Consider the following 21,926-nt stretch of genomic DNA (forward strand, 5'->3'; position numbering starts at 1 on the left):
CCCTATTTATACTCTCATTCCCTACAACTAGAAATTGATCACTGGATACTCTATCCTTCTTTAATGCCCCATCAGGTTATCTGTGAGGGTCATTATCGATGTTTAGGCAAGCATATTCTGTTAAATGTGATTTGATGGCTAATTTTATGTGTTAACTTGGCTGGGTCACAGGGTGCCCAGACATTTGGTCAAACATTATTCTGAGTGTTTCTGTGAGGGTATTTTGGAAGAGACTGGCATATAAATTGGTAGACTTTGAGTAAAGCAGACTGCCCTCTATAATGCTGGTGGGCTTCATCAAATCAGCTGAAAGCCTGAACAGAACAAAAAGCCTGGCCTCCCTCAAACAGGAAAGAATTTTCTAGCAGCCTGCCTTTGGACTTCATTGTAACATCAGCTCTTCCAGGCTGTATAGCAACTGCCTCCAAACTTGAAGTGGAGTGTTGGCTCTCCTGGGTTTCCAGCCTGCTGGCCCATCCTGCAAATTTTGGACTTGCCAGTCTCCATAACTGCGTGAACCAATTTCTTATAATAAATCTCTTTCTACACATATGCACATCCTATTGGTTCTGTTTGTCTAGAAAACCCTAACACAAATGGGTTCTCAGAAAACAGACCAGATGTACCTCTCTTATCATCTTTTTAACATATCCATGCGTACAGAGGAAGCGTCTCATGCAATGAAGAAGACCAGGTAAGGAGGAGTCCGACTGAAACACAAAAAGTGGCTCATAACCATGCCCAGGACTCTCCATCAGTCCTTATTCCATCTACATTGGAAGGGTTACTGTCTCCTCACCGCTAGACTTTATTATTAGTGTCTCTCCATTTAAGCTAATTTGAAAGCAGCTTATCCATGATCAACAATGAGCAAATGCTTAGAATCCTACCACAAATGTTCCTACATCCCCATTCATAGTCTGCTAGTTCAATTTATAAAAAATAATCCACATTAACACATATAAATAATGCTATTAAAGAACATTGCAGGAAGACTGAATTTTCAAAAAATATATAAAATCACCAGTCAGTGAGAAAAATAAATAAATAAATAAAACAGGGAAGGACAAGCGATATGCTCAGTTACCCAGATTTGGGGACAGAACCAAAGCTAGGATTCAAATGTCTAATCTTCTAGAAGTACTCAAAGCGATATGCTTAAAGTTACCTAGATTTTGAGATACAGCCAGAGATAGGATTCAAATGTCTCATCTTCTAGAAGTGCTATAACTCTACACACAGAGGTATATATGTGTTAATTTACCAACGAGCTGGACTCACATCCCTAACTTCAGCCAAGGTTGCCTTCCACATAGACATAAACCTGCCCCTACACCCATCCTGTCTCTCTGCTCCCTTTAACAATCACGCTTTATGTGTATGGTCTGCACTTCCTCACCTCCATTCATCTTTCAACCCAGTCCAATCTCACTTTAGGTTCCACTTCTGCAACACAAAACACACCTCCAAACGAGGCTTCTGCTTCCCATGCTTGTACCTCTTCAGTCTATTCTTCTATCTGTTCTTCACAGCCTTCCCAGGCAATCTTGTATAAATTGGCTCGTGACACTCACCTTCTGCAAATCCATTTTTCACAGCCCTCAGAATAAACCATAAGACCTTGAACTTGACCTAAAGGGCACAGCTTGATCTGACCCCAGCCCTCTTCTTTTTTTTAATATATATATATATATATTTTTTTTAATTATACTTTAAGTTCTAGGGTACATGTGCACAATGTGCAGGTTTGTTACATATGTATACACGTGCCATGTTGGTGTGCTGCACCCATTAACTCGTCATTTACATTAGGTATACCTCCTAATGCTATCCCTCCCCCCTCCCCCCACTCCACAACAGGCCCTGGTGTGTGATGCTCACCTTCCTGTGTCCAAGTGTTCTCATTGTTCAATTCCCACCTATGAGTGAGAACATGGCAGTGTTTGGTTTTTTGTCCTTGCAATAGTTTGCTGAGAATGATGGTTTCCAGCTTCATCTATGTCCCTACAAAGGACATAAACTCATCCTTTTTTATGGCTGCATAGTATTCCATGGTGTATATGTGCCACATTTTCTTAATCCAGTCTATCATTGTTGGACATTTGGGTTGTTTCCAAGTCTTTGCTATTGTGAATAGTGCTGCAATAAACATACGTGTGCATGTGTCTTTATAGCAGCATGATTTATAATCCTTTGGGTATATACCCAGTAATGGGATGACCCCAGCCCTCTTCTACAACCTCCTCCCAACTGTTCCTACCCTTGTTCTCTTGAAGTTCCTGCATAGAACAAAAAGAGGCTCAATGCTCATTCCTGCCTTAGAATCCTCAGCCTGGAATTCTCTTTCTCCCACTCTTCACTTAATGGACTCCTTTTATCACTCAAAATGAAATGTCTCTTCCTCAGAAAGGTCTTCTCTGACCCTCTCATCTAAACCAGTGCCTCCCTACCCTTGTTACTCTCTCCCATGAAGTCCTTTAGAGCACTTACCACCACTTAAATTTTGCATTGGTTTGTTTAATGCCTGTCTCCCTCCCACTTCTCACCCCACCCCGTTTCCTTTACCACAGTATACCCAGCACCTAGCATAGTACGTAACATCATGTGAGTACTCAAATACTTGTTGAATGAATGTATGTAAAGATTTGAATATATAATGAGAATACATATATGTGACTATATAAGTTAATCATTATGTCACCTTTGGTGATCATCTGGTAAGTCCTCGGATGGCTGATTAGTAGAATAGTCAGCAAGATACTTCATTCGTTTGGCACTTCACCAAACTCACTGAGGCTGGCTGCTGCCAACATTAACTGCTTAACTGTAACATTATTGGCTAAAAGCAGATCTTATGCCTTTATCATTCAATACTTGTGCAACTGAAGACAATATTTATACAGTATCTCCTCAAAGCAAATCGTAGTGAAAGGCTGTTCAGGATTCCAAAGAGAATGAGACCTCTTGCCCAAAAGAAAAATACCACAACCTAGTCTAGTAACTATTTTAGCTTATTAAAGAGTTTACTTTTATAATGTGCAGATTTTGATCCTCTTAACAACTGTGAAAAAAAGTATAATATGCAGATATGCTAAAAAGTTTCAAAAGTTTCAAAAGATGATCTAGAGAAATGATAAAGAAAAACAGGGATGAAAATTCTAAATCAGTTTCTACATTTTATTGTACATTTTAAGCCTTGTTATTATGTTCATGATAATTGAGTATTCACTCCAGGCTTCACACAACAGCAGGCCCCTGAAAAAATAAAACAACAACACTCTTCTCTTTCTCCTCCTCCCCAGCTTGTACCTACTCCCCATCCCCTGCCTCCACTAAGCACCCACGGTAGTCAAGACCGGCAAGCAAAGGCCAGGTCCAGGATGAAATTCAAACTCAGTTCCCCACTCCCCAAGGACTCTCGATAGCTCACTGCCCTCCTGTTCTGCTCTCTAGCTCCAAACAGAAGTGAGGCAGAAAGATGCCGGACTTGAAGTCAGAAGACCCCTGACTGTGTCCAAGCTCAAGGCTCACTTTGCCTTAATTTCTTCATCAGCAATATGGGCTTCCTAACTTCTGTCCCACCTATAGCTTATAATTCTCAGTTGCTCTGAGGACTAGAATGAGATATCCCATGTGAAAGTTCCTACAAACCACAATAGGTTATACAAATGTGACCGAGTCATTGTGATTTTTATCAGGACTTAAACATTTAGCATCTTGTATTGTTCTATCTTGTCTCATTGATCTGGGGACTCCAGATCCACTACGAGTTCAAGCTCAGAGACCACGTCATAGATTCTGCCTACCTTCATTGCCTGTAGTACTGGGCACTTAGCACCCATACAATAAGTACTTGTGAATTGGTCACTGGTTGATTTTCTTGACAAATTTGAGTCAGAGTGCAAAGTGTTCTGTGGTTTTTCTGAATTTCTTATATTGATAAACACATTTTCTGAAAATCACCATAATGTTTCCTTGGCCCATGATCTTTATGGTTTATCTTCCTTTTTTCCTAACCAGCTGAGCAGAATTTCACTGAAAAGCAGACTATTTTGTCAAAGGCAAAAATAATATTTTGCTAATGCAGTCTTTAAGGTTCCTTTTAAGGCTGAGACATGGGACCCAAAAGTCACTTGATAACTGTAAGCCCCCTCTGTCACTGTTCAACAAACGTGGTCCGAGATCCCACTAAGCACAGGGAACAGTGTTGGAACTGTAGGAATAAATGAGGAAGACTGAATCTCACAGTGGCTCTGCAGTCAGACTGCCAGGGATAGAATCCTAGCTTCACCTTTTCCAGGCTGGGTGACCTTGTACAAGTTACTCAGTTTGTCTCTCTTTCCTCCTCTAAAATAGGGTAATAATAGAACCTACCATCCTAAGATTGTCATCAGGATGAAGTGAGTTCATACATGTAAAAGCTTTTAGCTTTTATTGCCTAGTACAGCGTAACAATAAATATTAGAGATCTAGATCAGTGCAGCTAAACAGACCAAGACCCAGATTAGCAAAATGACATGTCAAGTCAAGGAGCCATAAAGAAATAGATATCACAGCTGGAAACTGGGTCCCCACATCCTATTCTCTTCTCTATGATGTTTCTTTGTGGGTATTTCACACAGGTGGCACTCTGGAAGATCCACTTTCCTGACATCTGATAAGGAGAGTCAATAAACACACCCACCTTCTCTGCTTCAACATACCCTGCAGAGCCGTCCTTCCTCCTAGTGAGACTTCAGACCCACCATTTCCCACTGGCCTCCCATCTGACTCAACATGCACCTGGGGGGTCCCATCTACTGCTGGCTCCCACAGCAATACTGCAGTGAAGAAAGCAAGCATCACATCCTCATGCAGTTGTTTTGAGAATTAAATGAGATAATGCCTGGAAAAGTGCCTAGCAGAGTATCTGATATACAGTATGCAGCCAATAAATGTTATCTATTAAAAAATAGAAGGAAAAGGAGGAGGAAAACCCTGTGGTGCCTACTCTCTCAAAGCTGACACACATTCCAACGGCAAATGCCAGACACAGGGCAGATTGAGATGGGTGGTAGAACAGAGGGATGCACATCTGTGAAGAATTACAGTGAAGGGCAAAACCCACTGAAGACAGGAGGGAGCTACAGTTCCCACTCTTCCCCTTCCTTCTTAAAAGAAGATGATGATACTCAGTTGGTGCTTTGCTGGTAAACTCAAGCTCCAGAGCTTTGGATTTTTAATATTATAATATTTCAGAACAGAACAAAGACTGCTTCTGACCTCTCAATTTGCCCTCATACACTTGACCAGCAAAACCTTAGAGTAGCTGCATTCATCAATGGCTCTATTCAGGCAATTATGGCTCAGACAAAAGATTCAATTAAAACAGATCCTGCAAGTCTCCTTAGTATATTCACAAGATGCTTTGGATTCAGAGTTCTATGGCACTTTCATATGACCTTCTCCGGATCCCAATATTGACAATTCCTAGTTCAGAAATGACAAACATATTAGAACAAGAGAAGAAGGGAAGCTGGTGAGAAAGAAAGAACAGACTAGACTGGGTGCAGAAATTATATCATCCATTTGCTGTCTGTCCCCGAGTGCATCCTGGGGCCTGGCCCATGGCGGGCTGGTTGGAAATGCATACTGAATGAGTCAATCTTCTCAAGAAGGTCACCACCCAGGTAAGAAGTGGAGCCTGCACATTACACCAAGTTCAGCTACAGAATCAAAGCCACCTCTTCGGCTCCAGATATGCAGGGAGGACAAAGCACGAGGGCATATGCCTTCAGCAAAGAGATAGGTGCGTGCTTCCTGTTTACCTGGGCAGGTATTTGCAAATAGTCTAAGAAGGGTGGCAACTAGGAGTGACTTACACAGTCCTAAGTGAATGGTTACGCAAATCGCTTGAGCAAATACAGGGAAAGAAACAGGAAAGGCTTCTGAACTGGTTGTCCTCACCTGCTCCAGTATTTTCAGAGGGTAGGGTGAAAGACAAAAAACCCGAAGGCTCCGGGCCAACCACAAAGCTACTCTCCGGCAGGAACGTAAGGAACACCTACCGCCCCTCCCCCCACTTCGTGCCTTGGCACCAAACCAGGGCCCCTGGGTCATTTTGGCAGGTGGAGGTAGCTCTTTGCTGTCCTCTGCCCCTGCTGCGGGCCACCCGAGTGAAGCTTTCAGCTCGGTCTCCCCAGACAAAACCGGGGGGAGACATCAAGAATGCAAAAGGTGCTCCTTTCTCCAAATGAACGAGAAGGGACAGAGCGGGGTTGGGGGTGCAGGACAAGCCCTGCAATGCGAAAGGCGCCCAGCCAGGCTCGCCGCGGCCCCTGCCGGCAAGACTGGCTCGCTTGCTAGCCAAGGTGCCTCAGGAGGTCGGGCAGCCACCCAGAAGGGCGCGAAAAACAAAAGAGGAGTTCCTGACCCCGGGGCACCCTTCCCCACCACTGCCACTGATCCAAACGCAGAGTCCGCAAGTGACTCCACACCTGCGCTGCAAGCCCCACGCCGTCCCCACCCAGGGCGCGGCGCTGCACAAGAGCAAGGGCCCTGGGTTCGCTCTTCCCTGCAACTGTCGCGGGGCGCCTAGCACAGCTGCAGGGCAAAGGGGAGGGGAGAAATGACAAAGAAGGCGGAGCAGACGGCCCGGGAAGCATTTACAAGCGCCAGGAAAGCGCCTCCTTTCGAGAAAGGGAAGGAACGGCTTCCCCGCCAAGGAAACGCCCCGGGGATGCCCCTGCGCGAGGTGCCGCCTTTCTTCGGCTCATCGATTCTCCCGCCTCCAGGTGGTCCTCCCCCTGACCATAGCCCACCCCACTTCCCGAAAGCTGATCCTAAATACCTTCCCCGAGGCTTTCAAAGCAACCCAGCCACCGCTTCAGCAGCCCGCAGTTCACGCAACAGGCGGAGCCTTAGGGCTCCAGCGACGGCGGGCTCTGGGGACCAGAGGATGCGGACGCCGCGGGCCAGGCGCCCAGCAGGACGGAAAGTGCTCTGCGGCCGTAGACCCTCGGGGTCGTGCACCCGCGACCTGGACTACGGGGGACTGGGGCAGCAAAAGGTGGGGGAAGGCGCGGTAAAGTTGCAGGGTCGCCCGGAGAAGTCTCCGGAGCGCGCAGGGAGGTGGGGACGCCAGCCAGGTACCTGCAGGAGTCCGGACGCATCCAGCTAGCTCCGCTCTGAGACGCCGCCCGCCCGCGCTGCAGGGATCAGGCCTGGCGGCGCGGCCCCGCGCCTGCCGCCGCGGCGGCGAGGAGAGCGGGGTGGCCCGCGTCGGCCGGTCTGTCCGTCGGTCCCGCCCCGCTGGAGCGCGGCTCCCGGGAGCTGCGGGCGGGGCGGGGCGGGGCGGGGCGGGGCCTGCCGCTCGGCCACCGCCCCATTGGTCGCAGCTCCGCCAGCCCCTCGCTTCGGGCCCGCAGCCGGGCGCCCTGGGCCGAGGGCGCGGGCGGCTGAGGACTGCGGGGCCCCGACCGCGAGACAGGCTGACAGGCCGATAGACCGAGACGCTGCCCTGCCGGCCGCGCGCCCCCGCCCAGGCCCAAGTGCAGAGTCACCCCGGAGCGGCCGGCGCTGTCCGGGTGGGACCAGGAGCGCTCCCCGCGCCTCCCACCTGCGCGCCCTCCTGGGCCGGAAGCGCCGTGGCCCGGCGGGAAAAAGATGACCTCCCCCGCGGCCCCGGCGGCTGGGGCAACCGCCTTTCTAAAGTCGCGGCCCAAGCGACACTTTGCTAATTTGCCTGGATTTCCTCAGGAAATCGCGAGGCCCAAACTTGTTTTAAAACAAAGTGCGAAGGAGAATACATATAGCTACAGTTCCTGCCAATGTTTGCCACCGGTCCCGCTACCTGAAGACTCACGCACAATGCAGAACAAGATGCTTTGTCTCATTCCTCCACTCACCGAGTCAGAAGAGGTGCTTGGACATTTGCACCAAGCAGATGCGCCTCATACGTAGAAGAGGAACCAGTCGGGTCCCCTTTCGGAAGGACGAATGGAAGAGGGAGTCAGGGGACGATGCCTTCAGCCGACGTTGAGGAACAAACCAGGACCTCGGCAAGGACGGCGTGTGGTCCAGAAGGCATCGCTGGCCTCGCTGCATTGAGCGAGAGCGCTCAGTTAACAGCCAGGAGGAGAAATGGGACACTTCGGGACCCACCCCCGCGCTCCCCCTCCCGCCCCCAAACTGCAGATTTTTAAGTTGTGCAGACATGCAATAATTCCTCGGAGCCAGCTGCTCCAAGCTAAGGCGCCCAGTGTTCCCTGGGTTCCTACCCGCAGCATACGCCCTGCCAGCTGCCCCCAAGCCAGCACCCGCTGACCACTCACCTCAGGCAAGCACCTAGGAAGACGACGCAGATTCAAGCTCCAGGCCTTGAGCCAAGCGCTGGGGAGGGAATGGGGGCAAAGAGATGGTGGAAAACACTTTCCTGAACTTACTGAATACCCTATGTTATCTGTGGGTTTCCTAATTGTTCTTTGCTTAATGAAAAACCCACGCTGGAAATCAGAAAAAGGGAGTAATCCTCACAGTATCCTGTGGGCTTCAAAGAGAAGGTTTTCCCCTTAAAGGGAGTTTTGGTCCAGAGGAGAGGCTAACAGCAGGCAGGAAGGGCAGAGGAAAAGCTAAAGCCTAAGGTGGTCTTCCCCCTGAGGCCTGGAGCCCACCAAGCTCCAACAGTTTCATTTGGCTTCTGGGAAGCAAAGTACAGATGCATGTGTCTGCAGAGCACTGTTTTGAGCCATTTGTCCCTAATTCTGTGGTTCTTTGGTTCCTCCAATCTTGTCTCCTCTCCTGTGGAAGAGGATCCGAAGCGTTGGTCTACACTGCTATTTACAAGTGGTTGAAGAAGGTAACTTTCTTACATAGTTCATCATCTTTAGCATAAGATCTAAGATTGTTCTAAAAATATATTTACATTTTATCAACACCTTAGAAGAATGCTTCCAGATCTCTCCCAGCAGTTACCTATTTAATCATTTTAAAATCACTAAGTTTATCCAAAAAGTCCAGCATGGTTTACTTGAGAAGGAAATATGTTCAGAATCTCTAAGCACTGCAGAAGGCATCTGCAGTGCAGGAGAGTTGGCAGTGAGGTCTTTCTCCTGGGGTCTGGGTGGCACATATGAGCAGTCGGGAAGGCACACACAGTGGGAGCCAGTAAGGGCCCCTGTGCATCTGCGGGGGCTGAGGACAGAAGGGCTGGGCCTCCACGGTGGGCATGTAGGAGTGGGCACAGAGAAGGGCCACAGATCTGAGAGTCAGAGAGACAGACAGGAGTTCTTACCCTGCTGAGCCCTGCAGGGAGCCACTTTGTCTTTCAGCCCGGGTTTTGTCATCTGTAAGGAAAGTTCCTCTCTCCCAGGGTAATCATGTGAAGCCAATGAAATAATAAAAAGGACCACATCAGATGACCCCTGGGGCAGGTCTGCTCACCAAAAGTTTACTCTTGAATGTTGACCAAGGCTGAGCTAGGCAAAGTGGTAAATTCACACACATGGTATGTAGTCCCTTCCCCAACCCCAGTCTCCATTACCAGGGGCATGCTGTGACCTAACTGCCTCCTTTTCCCCACACACCCACCTCCTGCCCAGTCTTTATGCCTGGTGATATGACATCCCGTTCCCTCTTAATTAACTGTGCCTATAGGGAAGCATCTAGATAAGCCATGCATTTAATCTGTGAGGGGTCAATCATTTAATCATCGTTGACAGTAATGCTCACTCCTCTGTGGTTTCAGAGGACTCCTGGAGTGGATGGAGACACATGCCACCAATGTGGGATGCATTTCAGTCTGTCTTCCAGGCCTCGTTTGGAGGTCTCCCTCTCTTACCCACCTATCACACGTCCATGTCTTCCCTTCCCTCCCCACAGCCAAACCTGTCCCCGACTTTTTATTCTCACTAAAGTCCAAATGACATAAATCAGCTAGATTGGTACTTACCTTAGTCCTGAAGGAAAGGGAAGTGCTCATTAGCTTCTTAAATTGGAACAGGTCTGCAGGTGAAAATGAAGATGTGCTCATCTCTGGCAGGAAGGTTGGGAGTGAGGGGTCTAGTCATAATGAGCAGCGTTTATTTGGTGGGTGCCTCTCACTTGCCACTTTCTACCCAGCTGCCTGAATATCACTCCAGTTAGTCTGAGCACATGAAACACCTGCAACTCCCCAGACCCACCATGCTTTTTCTTGACTCTCTGAACGCACAGCTGTGCCTCCTCTGCTAAGAACACAGTTCCCCACAACCAAGCTTTGCTTTGCCCAACAGACCCCTTCTCCCTTAGGATGAGATTCAGTGGATAATCACATCATAATCACGACCCTCTGGGAAGCCGCCTCTCTCATCCTGGGTTGTGTGTTGTGTGTCTCCTCTCCACACTCCCTCAGCACCCTTTGCCTCCCACTTTCATAGAATCTACCATATGGGATTTTAACTGTTTATCATCCACTAGACAATAAGCTCCTTGAAGACTGAATTTCCAGGAGCTTTTGTTGAATCTGCATGTTTGTGAAGTGAATTACTGAAGGTTGCCCAGTTTCGTCTGCTCCTAGTCAAAACCTAAATCCCTTATTTCTATGCTACCTTTTGCCAGGTAAAAATAAAACATGTAAATCATCATATCGCTGTTTTTGCTTGGCTGCCAGGAAGCTCAGAACTAAATTTACATTAAATTAAATTTAGTTCTCAATCAGCTAGAATGTTTTTATTTCAGATTATTGCTACAATGATCATGCTGTTTTCACAAAATTATTGTATGCTTACCCTAACTGCCCTATGGTATTGTTTTTATATCAAAAGTTTCTTAAGGCTGGGTGTGGTGGCTCACATCTATAATCCTAGCACTTTGGGAGGCCAAGTCGGGTAGATTGCTTGAGTCCAGGAGTTCAAGACCAGCCTTGGCAATATGGCAAAACCCTGCCTCTATAACAAATACAAAAATTATCCAGGCATGGTGGTGCATGCCTGTAGTCCCAGCTAGTTGGGAGGCTGAGGCAGGAGGATTATTTGAGCCTGGGATGTGGAGGTTGCAGTGAGCCGAGATGGTGCCATTGCCCTCCAGCCTGGGTGACAGAGCGAGACTCTGTCTAAAAAAAAAAGAAAAGAAAAGAAAATGAAAAATTCCTTAAATCTTTATGATCTTCAAGTCCAAAGACTTGAATTCTGATTCAGCTCTGTCCCTGATTAGCTCAGTGATATTTCCTCTCAGGCCCTCCATTTGGGTTGGGACTATATGATCTTTAAGGCCCTTGCCAGCTCTAAAAGCTTTATGTTTCTATAGATAAAAGGAGACACTTTATAAATTATTAAAGAAAGAAAAAACCCTGTGACAGGCTATGTCTCCAGGCACAAAGGAATGCTGTCCTCAGGTACTCAGAGTCACCCTCTGAAGGCCCTTGAGTATTGCCCAAGGTGAGTGCCACAGAACACCTGTGCCTGACCCTAGGCACGGAAAGGAAGGTGTTTACTCCATCACACTGGCAGGTCCTCATAACACTCTAGCATAGGAAAGGCTCTGAGAAGTTAGCCCACGAAAATATCTCCAGGGATGGCCTTCCAGATTGCTCATACTCTGGTCACAACTTGATTTTTTACCACATTTCAAGCTCTTCACACCTTTCTCTCTGCCTTACTCATTCCCCACCACCTCCCCTCCCCTCTCCTCGGCACTTTCCTCACATTCCAGCCCGACAGAAGTGGCCCATCTCTCCTCTGTGCTCACTGCATGCCATCTGAGTCTCGCCTTTCTGGTGCCTCGTTCCTATAGTGCTTCCCTCTCCACCTGGAAAATGCCTGCTTAATCTGCAGGATCCAGTATATGTCACCCATTCTCCGAGGCTTTCTCTGACTCGCAAAGCAAATTTAGTTGCTTGCTCTATTGGGTCCCATTATACTTTGTACAAAGCTCCAATTACAGTTAGACTCCTGTACTGTCATTCATTGTCTATATGGATGGATTAAACTGTGAGTTCCTTGAGGGCAGGAACTAAGTGGTGTTGTTCATCTCAATATCTTCAGAGCACATTATAGATGCTCACCAAATACTTTAAGAATGAAAAGTGGTCAGGCGTCGTGGTTCGTGCCTATAATCCCAGCAATTTGGGAGGCCAAGGTGGGCGGATCACTTGAGGTCAGGAGTTCAAGACCAGCCTGGCCAACATGGTAAAACCCCATCTTTCTAAAAATACAAAAATTAGCCAGGTGTGGTGGTGGGTGCCTGTAGTCCCAGCTACTCGGGAGCCTGAGGCATGAGAATCGCTTGAACCTTGGAGGCGGAGGTTGCAGTGAGCCAAGACTGCACCACTGCACTCCAGCCTGAGTGACAGAGTAACACTCTATCTCAAAAAAAGAAAAAAATGAATGAAAAGGGAGATGATTGGATGCCTGGATAGATAACTGGATGGACGGATGAACAAAGACAACAGGGGAAGGTACAGGAAAGGTACAGGAAAGCAAACCAAGAGGGAGCAAAGACCAGATATGTCATCCTCATGGTTGTTCCTCTGGGGGCATTTTGCACCTGTTTAGTAGCCCTTCATTTGTGGAGTGGAACTTAAGGCACAGCCTTCATTTCCAACTAGACAAATGAAGAATATCCCCATGGCAAAGAATCCTGTGCATACCCTCATGATCATTTCTGCTTTCTCAGTAATAATATCTCCAAGTATTACCTGGGTACTAGAGTGACCAGCTCTTCCCAGTTTGTCTGAAACTGCCCCAGTTTTAAAACTCAAAGTCCAGCATTTCAGGAACCACTTCATTCCAGGGCAAACCAGGACAGTTGGCCATCCTCCTAGCAATATTGCTGCCTAGGATAAAATCTACACATCCTAGCAGTGAGAGGAGAGCATCAGACTTATTTCCTATGGGACGTCAGTGGAAGTGGCACATTCAGCTTCTGGGGAGTGTCCTCACAGGAAGAGGGGAGTGCCCTTCCCCTTCCCTCTTTTGCCTTCATGCTCTCTGGAGCACAGAGAAGATCACTGGATCTGGAAAGACATTTGAACCCACAGGTACAAGCCACATGATAAGGATGGTCAGATGAGTAGCTAGAAGGGGCCTAGGTCCTCTTAACAGCACTGGACTGCCCTCATTTATATGAAAGAAAAAAACTAGCATCTCATTTCAGCTGTTGTTATTTGTGGTTTCTGTCACTCACATCCATCTTCAAGAATAGAGTTTCTGCCTGCTGAAAAGTGGGGATTCAGATGTCGCCCTCACACCTGGGTGCTGGCTTCTGAAGATCCCTCTTCTTCATGTTCCCCAGTCCCTTGTATTATGAAAATACCCTATGTTGAAGGCGAAAGTAGCCCACACCTTCTGGCCCAGGTACCAGGTCCTAGTCTGTGTGTCTGGTGAGGTGACCATGGCAGTCAGTTCACTGCCTCCCACCTCCCGTGTGCAGGCCACTGAGAGCTCCCAACTCTAAGCCAGAGGAGGTTCTGATAAGTGCTGGCACAGCTGAAGTTTTATTCTAAAGCATGAGCAAACTGGGGGATTGTGTCAGAAGTATTCAACCTGTTGATGAGTTTCAGTGTGTTAAAGTTTTGGCATAGCACTCTTGAGTCTTCATGATGGTTTTCATTAGTTCTTAAAAGTTAAAATGTATTTATGAATGAGATTCAAATAAAATGTTTAAGGAATCCCACGAAGAATGGAAAGAAAGGAAGGAGGGAGGGAGGGAGGGAGAGAGACAGAAAGAGAGGGGTGGGCAAGAGGGAGGGAGGGAGAGAGGAAGGAAGGAAGGAAGGAAGGAAGGAAGGAAGGAAGGAAGGAAGGAAATAAACATCCTATGTTACCAGAATCAAGGCTGCTAGGACAGAGCCTTCCTTCAGCCCTGTGGGAAAGAACTGGCAAACTCACTACCCTGCTCTTAGTGATATAAAGAGGAATGACAGGTCTAGTGTAACCCAGGGTTGGGGAAGGGAAGGAAATAGGAGTGTCCATCATCGTGAGACAAAGGGTTCTCTAAGTGCTCAAGTGGAAACCCATCACCCCACAACACAGACACCCAGGTTCTCCCGTGTGTTCCAGAAAGCCTGTGTTAAACTAAATATCATACATAAGAGGGCCACACGTGGCATCACTAGGCTGCATCTGTGAGGAAGTTGCCCCCTATCCTCTGAAAGAAAAGGGGCCTGGAGTCAGCTGTAACCACCCTGAACGTGCTCCTCAAGTGGAGGTGGGAGATGAGGTCAGGGCCTGAGGCCCGCCTGGGGCAAGGAAGGGAGCCCAAGGCCAGGCATCCAGGCACAGGCTCAGCCAGGAGCCTGGGGACTAGAATACTCGTTCTTAGGGTTTAAAAAAAGAAAACGTGTGTTTAGACATTATTTCTCTGAATGTCTTTCTGTTCTACATATTTTGTCTTGTTTCATTTTCCATTAAAATTTCCTTTGAAAAAAAATCACCATTTCTTTTCACAATAATGAGAAGGAAATTCTTCCATTTCAAAATATGGTGGTGAGAAGGGTTCAAAAAGTCTTTCTGGATGAGCACCGTGGGCAGTGAATGCCCCACTCTCTGTAAGTGGTAACTCGCAGGTCATTTCATCTTGAATGCACCTCACTCATCCTCTTTATGAACAGCTGGAAATATTGAGGAGTGTTGGTCAGCTGCACTGACTTATTCGTCTTTCTTTCCTTCTTTTATTTCCCTTGGATGCAGAGGGTTAACTTGACCATACTCTTCAGTTACAGCATATTGTCATCATTAGCACGTACAAGGCCTCTCTCTTGGTTTGTTTGTTTGTTTGTTCGTTTTGCTTATTCCCTCTTCCACACTTGCATGGCCAACCCACTATCCATAGGCAGTCATTCTTTTTTTTTTTTTTTCCATAGACGGAGTCTCGTTCTGTCCCCCAGACTGGAGTGCAGTGGCGCAATTTCGGCTCACTCCAACCTCCACCTCCCAGGTTCAGGCAATTCTCATACTTCAGCCTCCCAATTAACTGGGATTACAGCCGCCCACCACCACACCTGGCTAATTTTTGTATTTTTAGTAGAGATGGGGTTTTGCCATGTTGCCCAGGCTGTTCTCAAACTCCTGACCATGAGTGATCCACCCGCCTCGGCTTCCCAAAGTGCTGGGATTACAGGCGTGAGCCACCATGCCCAGCCATATAGGCAGCCATTCTAACATGCTTATTGATAGTCTCTTTTTCCATGTGTCCCTTTAAAATGTATGTGACTGTTTTGAATGCATACTGTTTTAATTTATGTAAATGGTAATTTGTCCTTTATCTCACTCTTTTCTTGTGTTCCACTCCGCATGGTGTGGTGTTTTTAGCTCCATCACTCTTGCTCTGGGTGCATCTGGCCTGTTCCTCGTTATTACCATGTTATCCACATGCTGCCCAACACTCCCCAGGGACAGATGCCCAAACTACCCCAAATGCCCCCAACACAAACAACACTGGGATGAACATCCTTGCATGTGCCACTTTATGCGCATGGGGAGAGTGTGAGGGGGATATATACACAGCGCAGGATTGCTGGTTAGAATACGAACAGAGCTGATATGAGAATATTGAAATGCTTCTGCATTGGCTGGTAAATAGCCACGCCCCCAAGCCCCATGAACATCCTTCCTGTTGCCCCAGCCCTGTCCCAGGGACACTTCAGACTTTTCCGCCCTCTCAAAAACTAAAGAGTTAATGTCTGGAGCAGCTAGAACTGACAGTCTTTCTAGCAGTTGCTAAATATTTGAATATCATCCCTGGATACAATATGATTGTCTCAATCCTTATTTCTCTACAGAACAGCTAAAAACAAAAACTTACCAGTCCAATCTCCAGTTCAACCTTTAAGAAATAGTGAAGCTGCAGGAACCCTGCTGATATTTCAGTCGGCGTTACCAAAGTCATGTTCTACTCTGCCTGCCCAGAGATGTGGGAGCCAGCAGGCTGTGACTAGTCTTCCGATGTCAGGACCAATGCAGCCAGAGGCAGTTGTCCCAGCAGGTGAAGAGCACTAGACTCCACACCTCGAGTTTTAACTTAACCCCATCCCTCTCTAGCTGAGTGACTTTGAGCACATCATTTCTCTCTCTGATCCTTGGCCTCCTCATTTGCAAGATGATTTGATACAGAGCAATAGAGAGGAAAGGAAAAGCTATATGGTGTCAGGCTCAGCATTATGCTAGCTAAGTCACCTTGGCCCAACTGTGCCTCAGTTCCTCTCATGCAAAATGGGGATAATGATACTGTATTGTAAAGTCTGAAATTCCACGTGCCACTGACATCTTTGAGCCTCACAGGTCTCCAGAGTCTTAGCCATGAGTTCCCATGCTCTCGCTAGATATGCCCCCACACAGTGGTAAAGGGTCCCTACCTGGCTATATCCCCTATCAGCTGGACCAGCTGCATCCCCTAACCCTAACTCAACTTAGTGGATTTTACCTCCCTGCCAGCCCATGAAACTACTGATAAAGCCGATCACATCCTCTTAAGGAAACTAAGAGGCACCTGACGCTGTTGTCATTACAAAGCCTGCCTCCCACAGTCCCTGTTGGTTCATTCTGCTCCTGAGTGCCACCCCATGTGACCCTGCATAACAGGCAGCATCCTCCACCCCAGGGCTGCGAGTATATGTGACTAATAAACTGCTGTCAGAACCACCTGTCAAGTGTCGCGTGTCCTATCTGCAGTCATCCCATGCTATTTAGGGCAAAGGAGGCCTCCTTTACCAATGGAATGACTAGGAGGTGATCAGAACAGATGCCTATCTTAAAGAGTTGAGAAATTGAAGGGAATGATATACATAAAGCACCTAGCACCTTGCCTAGGTCTGGTAGAAGCTCATGCAAACAAAAATAAAAGCAAACAAGAACATAGCCAGGACAGGATGTTGGTAATAGCCAGAGGTTGAGGCACTGCCGGAACCTGGGTGGGAATCAAGCAGAATCTCTCTTATGTGCTTTTGAAAAGACCCTACCTTGTGCTGACTGACTTCATGTTTCATTGCCAAAAATGAAAAAACACATTAAAGAAAATACACTCCTATGAACATGTTCTTTTTTGTAGGACAATGAGAAATGTCATTCAGAATTAAAATGGTGACTGCTTGGACAGGCTACATTTTTGCATTTCCAGGACCTGAAAGATAAGATTGTAATATAAGACTGCTTTCTTCTCCAAATCCCCCAGCACCTGAAAATGATGCCGGGTTTCTGGAATCCACGGCAGTAATGGGTGATAAGTCTCCAGCATCCGGGTGACAGCAGACTGACTCTGCTCTCAAGTCTCATTAATCCACAGTGTAAGTCACACTATGTCCCTTTGGCTCCATTTTCTTACCTGTAAAATGGGGATTTTGAACTTACTAATATGCCAGACACAAAGCTAAAGAAAGGAGCTGAAGACACAGGATAAAAAAGATGAATAATAGGTTCGTCCCTGTAAGAGCTCGCAATTCAGTGGGCTGACACCATCTGCCTTATCCACCAGATAGAGTGTTAGAATAACAGGATAGCAGGATAGAGAGTTGAGAGATAAAAGCACCATATAATGTGACAGGAACTGCCACTTGTCACTCAATTTCCATTCTGCCCTGCTATCTTAGTAACAGAACTCCCGTTTTTACGGGGCAGACATGTCCCCAACTAAACACATTATATTTCCCAGCCTCTCTTGCAACTAGTGTGGAGAAACCAACTTTTAGAATCAGATGTAAGCCTATGCATTCTCTTATGTTTCCAGGGAGTCTTTTTAAAAAGGGAAGCCATGCCCTTTTCCCTTTTCTCTTCCAACCTCCTCCCTAGAATGTGGATGAGGTGACTGGAATTCTTGCAGCCATTTGGAGCCATGAGAACAATGGATACACCTTAGGGGTGGCAAAGTGTGAGCTAATTGGAATATGGGGCCCTCACCTCTTTGCAGGGCTATTTTATCAATGTTGTATAATGCAAATCAGTGTACTTCTCTCACCTGAGAAACAAACAGCTAACTTATGTATAGATGTGTGTGTATGTGTGTATTAATGCAACTGATTCCAATCTCAACTGATGAACGAAAATATTTAACATTAATAAGTATTACACATAATCCCTACTTCATTTAGCTCCTAAAGATCTCATGAGATTTATTTTAAAACTAACATGCTTCAAGAATTTTTTTAACTTCTGGAATATCAAGTGATATGGTGGTGCTGAGCAATGTAGGTATTTTCACAACTATCTTTAGGAGATTCAAATCAATACTTGGGCTCAGGTCACTTTATGACTGAGAAGTCTGGAAAATTATATTTTCTTTTGAAGTAGCAGGTGAACTTGTAGGACAATAAATCAGCTAGACATGACTTGAGCCCTCATGTACCCTCATTCACAAGCATATGCACACGCTTACCTGCATGGATGGACACGTACTTTCAGGAAGCCACACTATGCATCACACACATGCATAGCCACACACAGGTACACTTTCATATCCATACTCAATAGCAGGCTCCAGGGGATTTCCTGCAATTTTGAAGGCCCTGGATTTTCCCTTCACCAGAACACTAAGTTATTATGAGTTATTATTTTCAAGAACTTGGTTATACAAGGCTGGAAGTGGGGTGATGAGTCATAAAGAGCAAGAGCAAGAAAGCTTAGTAGTCAGTCCTTGATGGTGAAGGCGGATTCATGGAAAAGCAGAGAAAGGCAGATTCCCTTCTACACATAAGTTCCAGGGTCAGAAGGAGAATCCTGATGAGCCAGGGGCAATCTGAACATCCAGAGGCCTCACCTTCATGGAGGATACTGCATGAGAGTGTGAGTTAAGCTCCTCCCTGAGCTTCTGTCCTCCCCACTCCAGGCCTACTCCTCTAGACAAGCAATTCTCAATTGATTCAATCACTGCTTGTATATTTTGCTATCTCTTTGAGCTCAGCCTCTAGCTCTGATCCCAGTCCTTTGAGAACCTCCTCAGTGCTGTACACTATGCTCAGGACTTAAGAAAACACAAAGATGAAGAAGACACAGTCTCTGCTCTCAAGAAGTGACATTCTATCAAATAATTGAGAAATAAATATTGATAGCCAACTCCATAAAAATATATAGATAATTACAGGAGTTGATACAAATCGTAGAACCTTGGGAAATTCTCAGTTGTCTCATCCACAACTTAAGAATAACAACTTCTGCCATCAGAAACTTGTGAGCTTAGAAACTACCCTCATAAATTATTTAGGGATTCCCTCTTAGTAGAGGGAATCAGCAAACCTTTTACTCAACTCTAGTTTATTCAACATATCCCAGAAAACCCCATCCAAGTCTTCCCTACTCTAAACCCTGGAAATCTTCATACCAATTCAATCCCCAGGTCTCATTCACAGCAGAGAACTTGTCTACCTACTTACTAAGAAAAAAGGCCAGGCACAGTGGCTCACGCCTGTAATCCCAGCACTTTGGGAGGCTGAGGCGGGCAGATCATGAGGTCAGGAGTTCGAGAGCAGCCTGGCCAATATGGTGAAACCCCATCTCTACTAAAAATACAAAAATTAGCCAGACGTGGTGGCATGTGCCTGTAGTCCCAGCTACTCGGGAGGGTGAGGCAGAAGAATCACTTGAACCCGGGAGGCAGAGGTTGCAGTGAGCCAAGATAGCGCCACTGCACTCCAGCCTGGGTGACAGAGAGGGACTCCATCTCAAAAAAAAAAAAAAAAGAAAAGAAAGAAAGAAAATAGAGGCCACAGGAGGTATGGCCCCTCAGTTTCCATCTTGTCTATCTTGAAGTCTCCCTTTTTCTCCTGCCTTGAAGAAAGATGCTTATATCCAAGTACTTTGGAGAGTCAAAACAATAATGACCAAGAAATCCAAGACCATAAAAAAATAGAGTTTTAGGCTGGGCGCGGTGGCTCACGCCTGTAATCCCAGCACTTTGGGAGGCTGAGGCGGGCAGATCACGAGGTCAGGAGATCGAGACCATCCTGGCTAACACGGTGAAACCCCGTCTCTGCTAAAAATACAAAAAATTAACCGGTCTTGGTGGCCGGCACCTGTAGTCCCAGCTACTCAGGAGGCTGAGGCAGGAGAATGGCGTGAACCCGGGAGGCAGAGCTTGCAGTGAGCCGAGATTGCGCCACTGCGCTCCAGCCTGGGCGACAGAGAGAGACTCCGTCTCAAAAAAAAAAAATAGAGTTTTAACAAACAATCGCTGGTCTGAATGTGTTTCCCAAAATTCATGTGTTGAAACTTAATGGCCAATGTTATAGTATTAAGAGATGGGGCCTTTAGGAGGAGAGCCCTCATGGATGGGATTAGAGCCCTTATAAAAGGGCTTAGGGGAGTGATTTTCCTCTCCTCCTCTTCCACCATGTGAGGAGATAACATACAAGGGCCTACTTGGAAGCAAAGACCAAACCTACTGGTACCTTGATCTTGGATTTCCCAGCCTGAAAAACTATGAAAAATAAATTTGTGTTATTTATAGTTTGCCCAGTCCCAGGTGTTTCGTCATAGCAGCACAAATGGACTGAAACAATCACCAAGAAGCTAATTTCCAAGTGTAGCGTGAGCTTCACAGCCTCATGGAAATCTACAGGCTTCAGAGTTGTTGCAGGACCACTTACTGCCTGCATAGCCTTGAGCATGTAGCTCAACTTTTATTAGTTAATTTATTCAACCAACATTTTAAGTTCCATTGAGTGCCAAGTGCACTAACCAAAGATACAATTTAATCATTCTAAAATGAGGGTAATACTAATATTTACTTACAAGTTTGTCTGGAGGTTTCAGTGCCCCACCACGCACAATAGAGAATAATAAATGTGAATTATCTTTCACTGTTCTTCCTGGCCCTCAGTACCTATACTCCTTTTCTGTATATAAAGAGAAATTTCTCATAAACAAAATAAATTCCTAGTTGGATAATGAAGAGCATCAATATAAATCCTGAATAAACTTCAAGGCATACCCTTCCATTCTCACAATGAAGTACTGGGCTGTAAGTAATCTGGTTGAACTGAATTCCTGTTATATGTAAACTATCCGAGGGCAGAGTCAGCAAATACTGTCATATGATGACAAGCAGAATCCCTTAGGGTAAAGGGCTAGAAACATGGCTTCCAAATATGGTCTTCCTGGCAGTCAGAAGAGCTATGTTTCCATTCACTCTTTCCACCAGTCAACAAATGTTTTCCTAACATTAGCATTGTACCAGGCTGGGTGCAAAGAACTGATATTTTATTAAATGTGAATTTCAAGGGCACAGATTTAGAGGTACAAATTCTTAATTGTCTTTATTTCTTTATTGCTGAATTTATGGCAGCAGAAAACAATTTTAGCAATTCCAGGTAAATCTGGTAATTCCTAGAGTTAAACTCTGTTAATTCAGACTCTTTCTCTGCCCCCTTCCTTCCCTTATCCCTTCAAGTATCTATGATCGTGGATACTTGCTGGCTGTGTACCACCCAGCAACGGGGTAAGTGGAGTAAAGTCTCCACAGTGGGCCTCTGCCCACACTGGCCTCTGCTGGGATGGGCTCCCCACTGCTTGATGCTCATCCTACAACCATGACTCATCACTGATGTCCTCCTGCTCACTGGTCCCTCAGTTGCTTGTTGAATGCATTCTGTTCCCTCATGGCCTGACCCCAGTGCTTCTGGTCCATCACTTACAGCATTTCCAAATTACCTTTGCAGGGTTCAGAAACTCTCAGCCCCTTTCCCTTCACTCAAGGCACCTGTAAGGCACTTGGCCTCTCAATTCCAGACAGCTCACTCAGCTGTCACTACTCTGGTTCCATCACCATGCTGGAAGCAGATATTGCTTGCGAAAGTGGCATTGGTATCCTCTGCCATGGGATTTTTCCAAACGTACCTGGGATTTCCAGCTTTCTCCCCTTCATAGGGCCTCCGCCAACTCTCTGAAGGCCAAATCCCAAAGGACTTCCCACCATCTCATGGCAAGCTCTGTGTAGAAAAACTGGTTCTTCAACTATTCTCTTTTCCATCTGTCATTTGTGCCAGG

At 46.4% G+C, this 21,926-nt stretch overlaps 1 protein-coding gene across 2 annotated transcripts in view; it reads right to left on the minus strand.

The window, feature by feature from the left end:
* Nucleotides 1-7,306, minus strand: part of KCNS3 (potassium voltage-gated channel modifier subfamily S member 3) — a 54,272-nt gene extending 46,966 nt beyond the window's left edge. For both annotated transcript variants that reach the window (XM_054476357.2, XM_054476355.2), the window contains exon 1: nucleotides 7,132-7,306. The gene's annotated coding sequence lies outside the window, so the exon portion shown is untranslated. The remainder of the gene's footprint in view (nucleotides 1-7,131) is intronic.
* Nucleotides 7,307-21,926: the final 14,620 nt, after the last annotated feature.

This window comes from Pongo pygmaeus, chromosome 12 (assembly GCF_028885625.2).
Source record: "Pongo pygmaeus isolate AG05252 chromosome 12, NHGRI_mPonPyg2-v2.0_pri, whole genome shotgun sequence".
Classification (NCBI taxonomy): domain Eukaryota; kingdom Metazoa; phylum Chordata; class Mammalia; order Primates; family Hominidae; genus Pongo; species Pongo pygmaeus.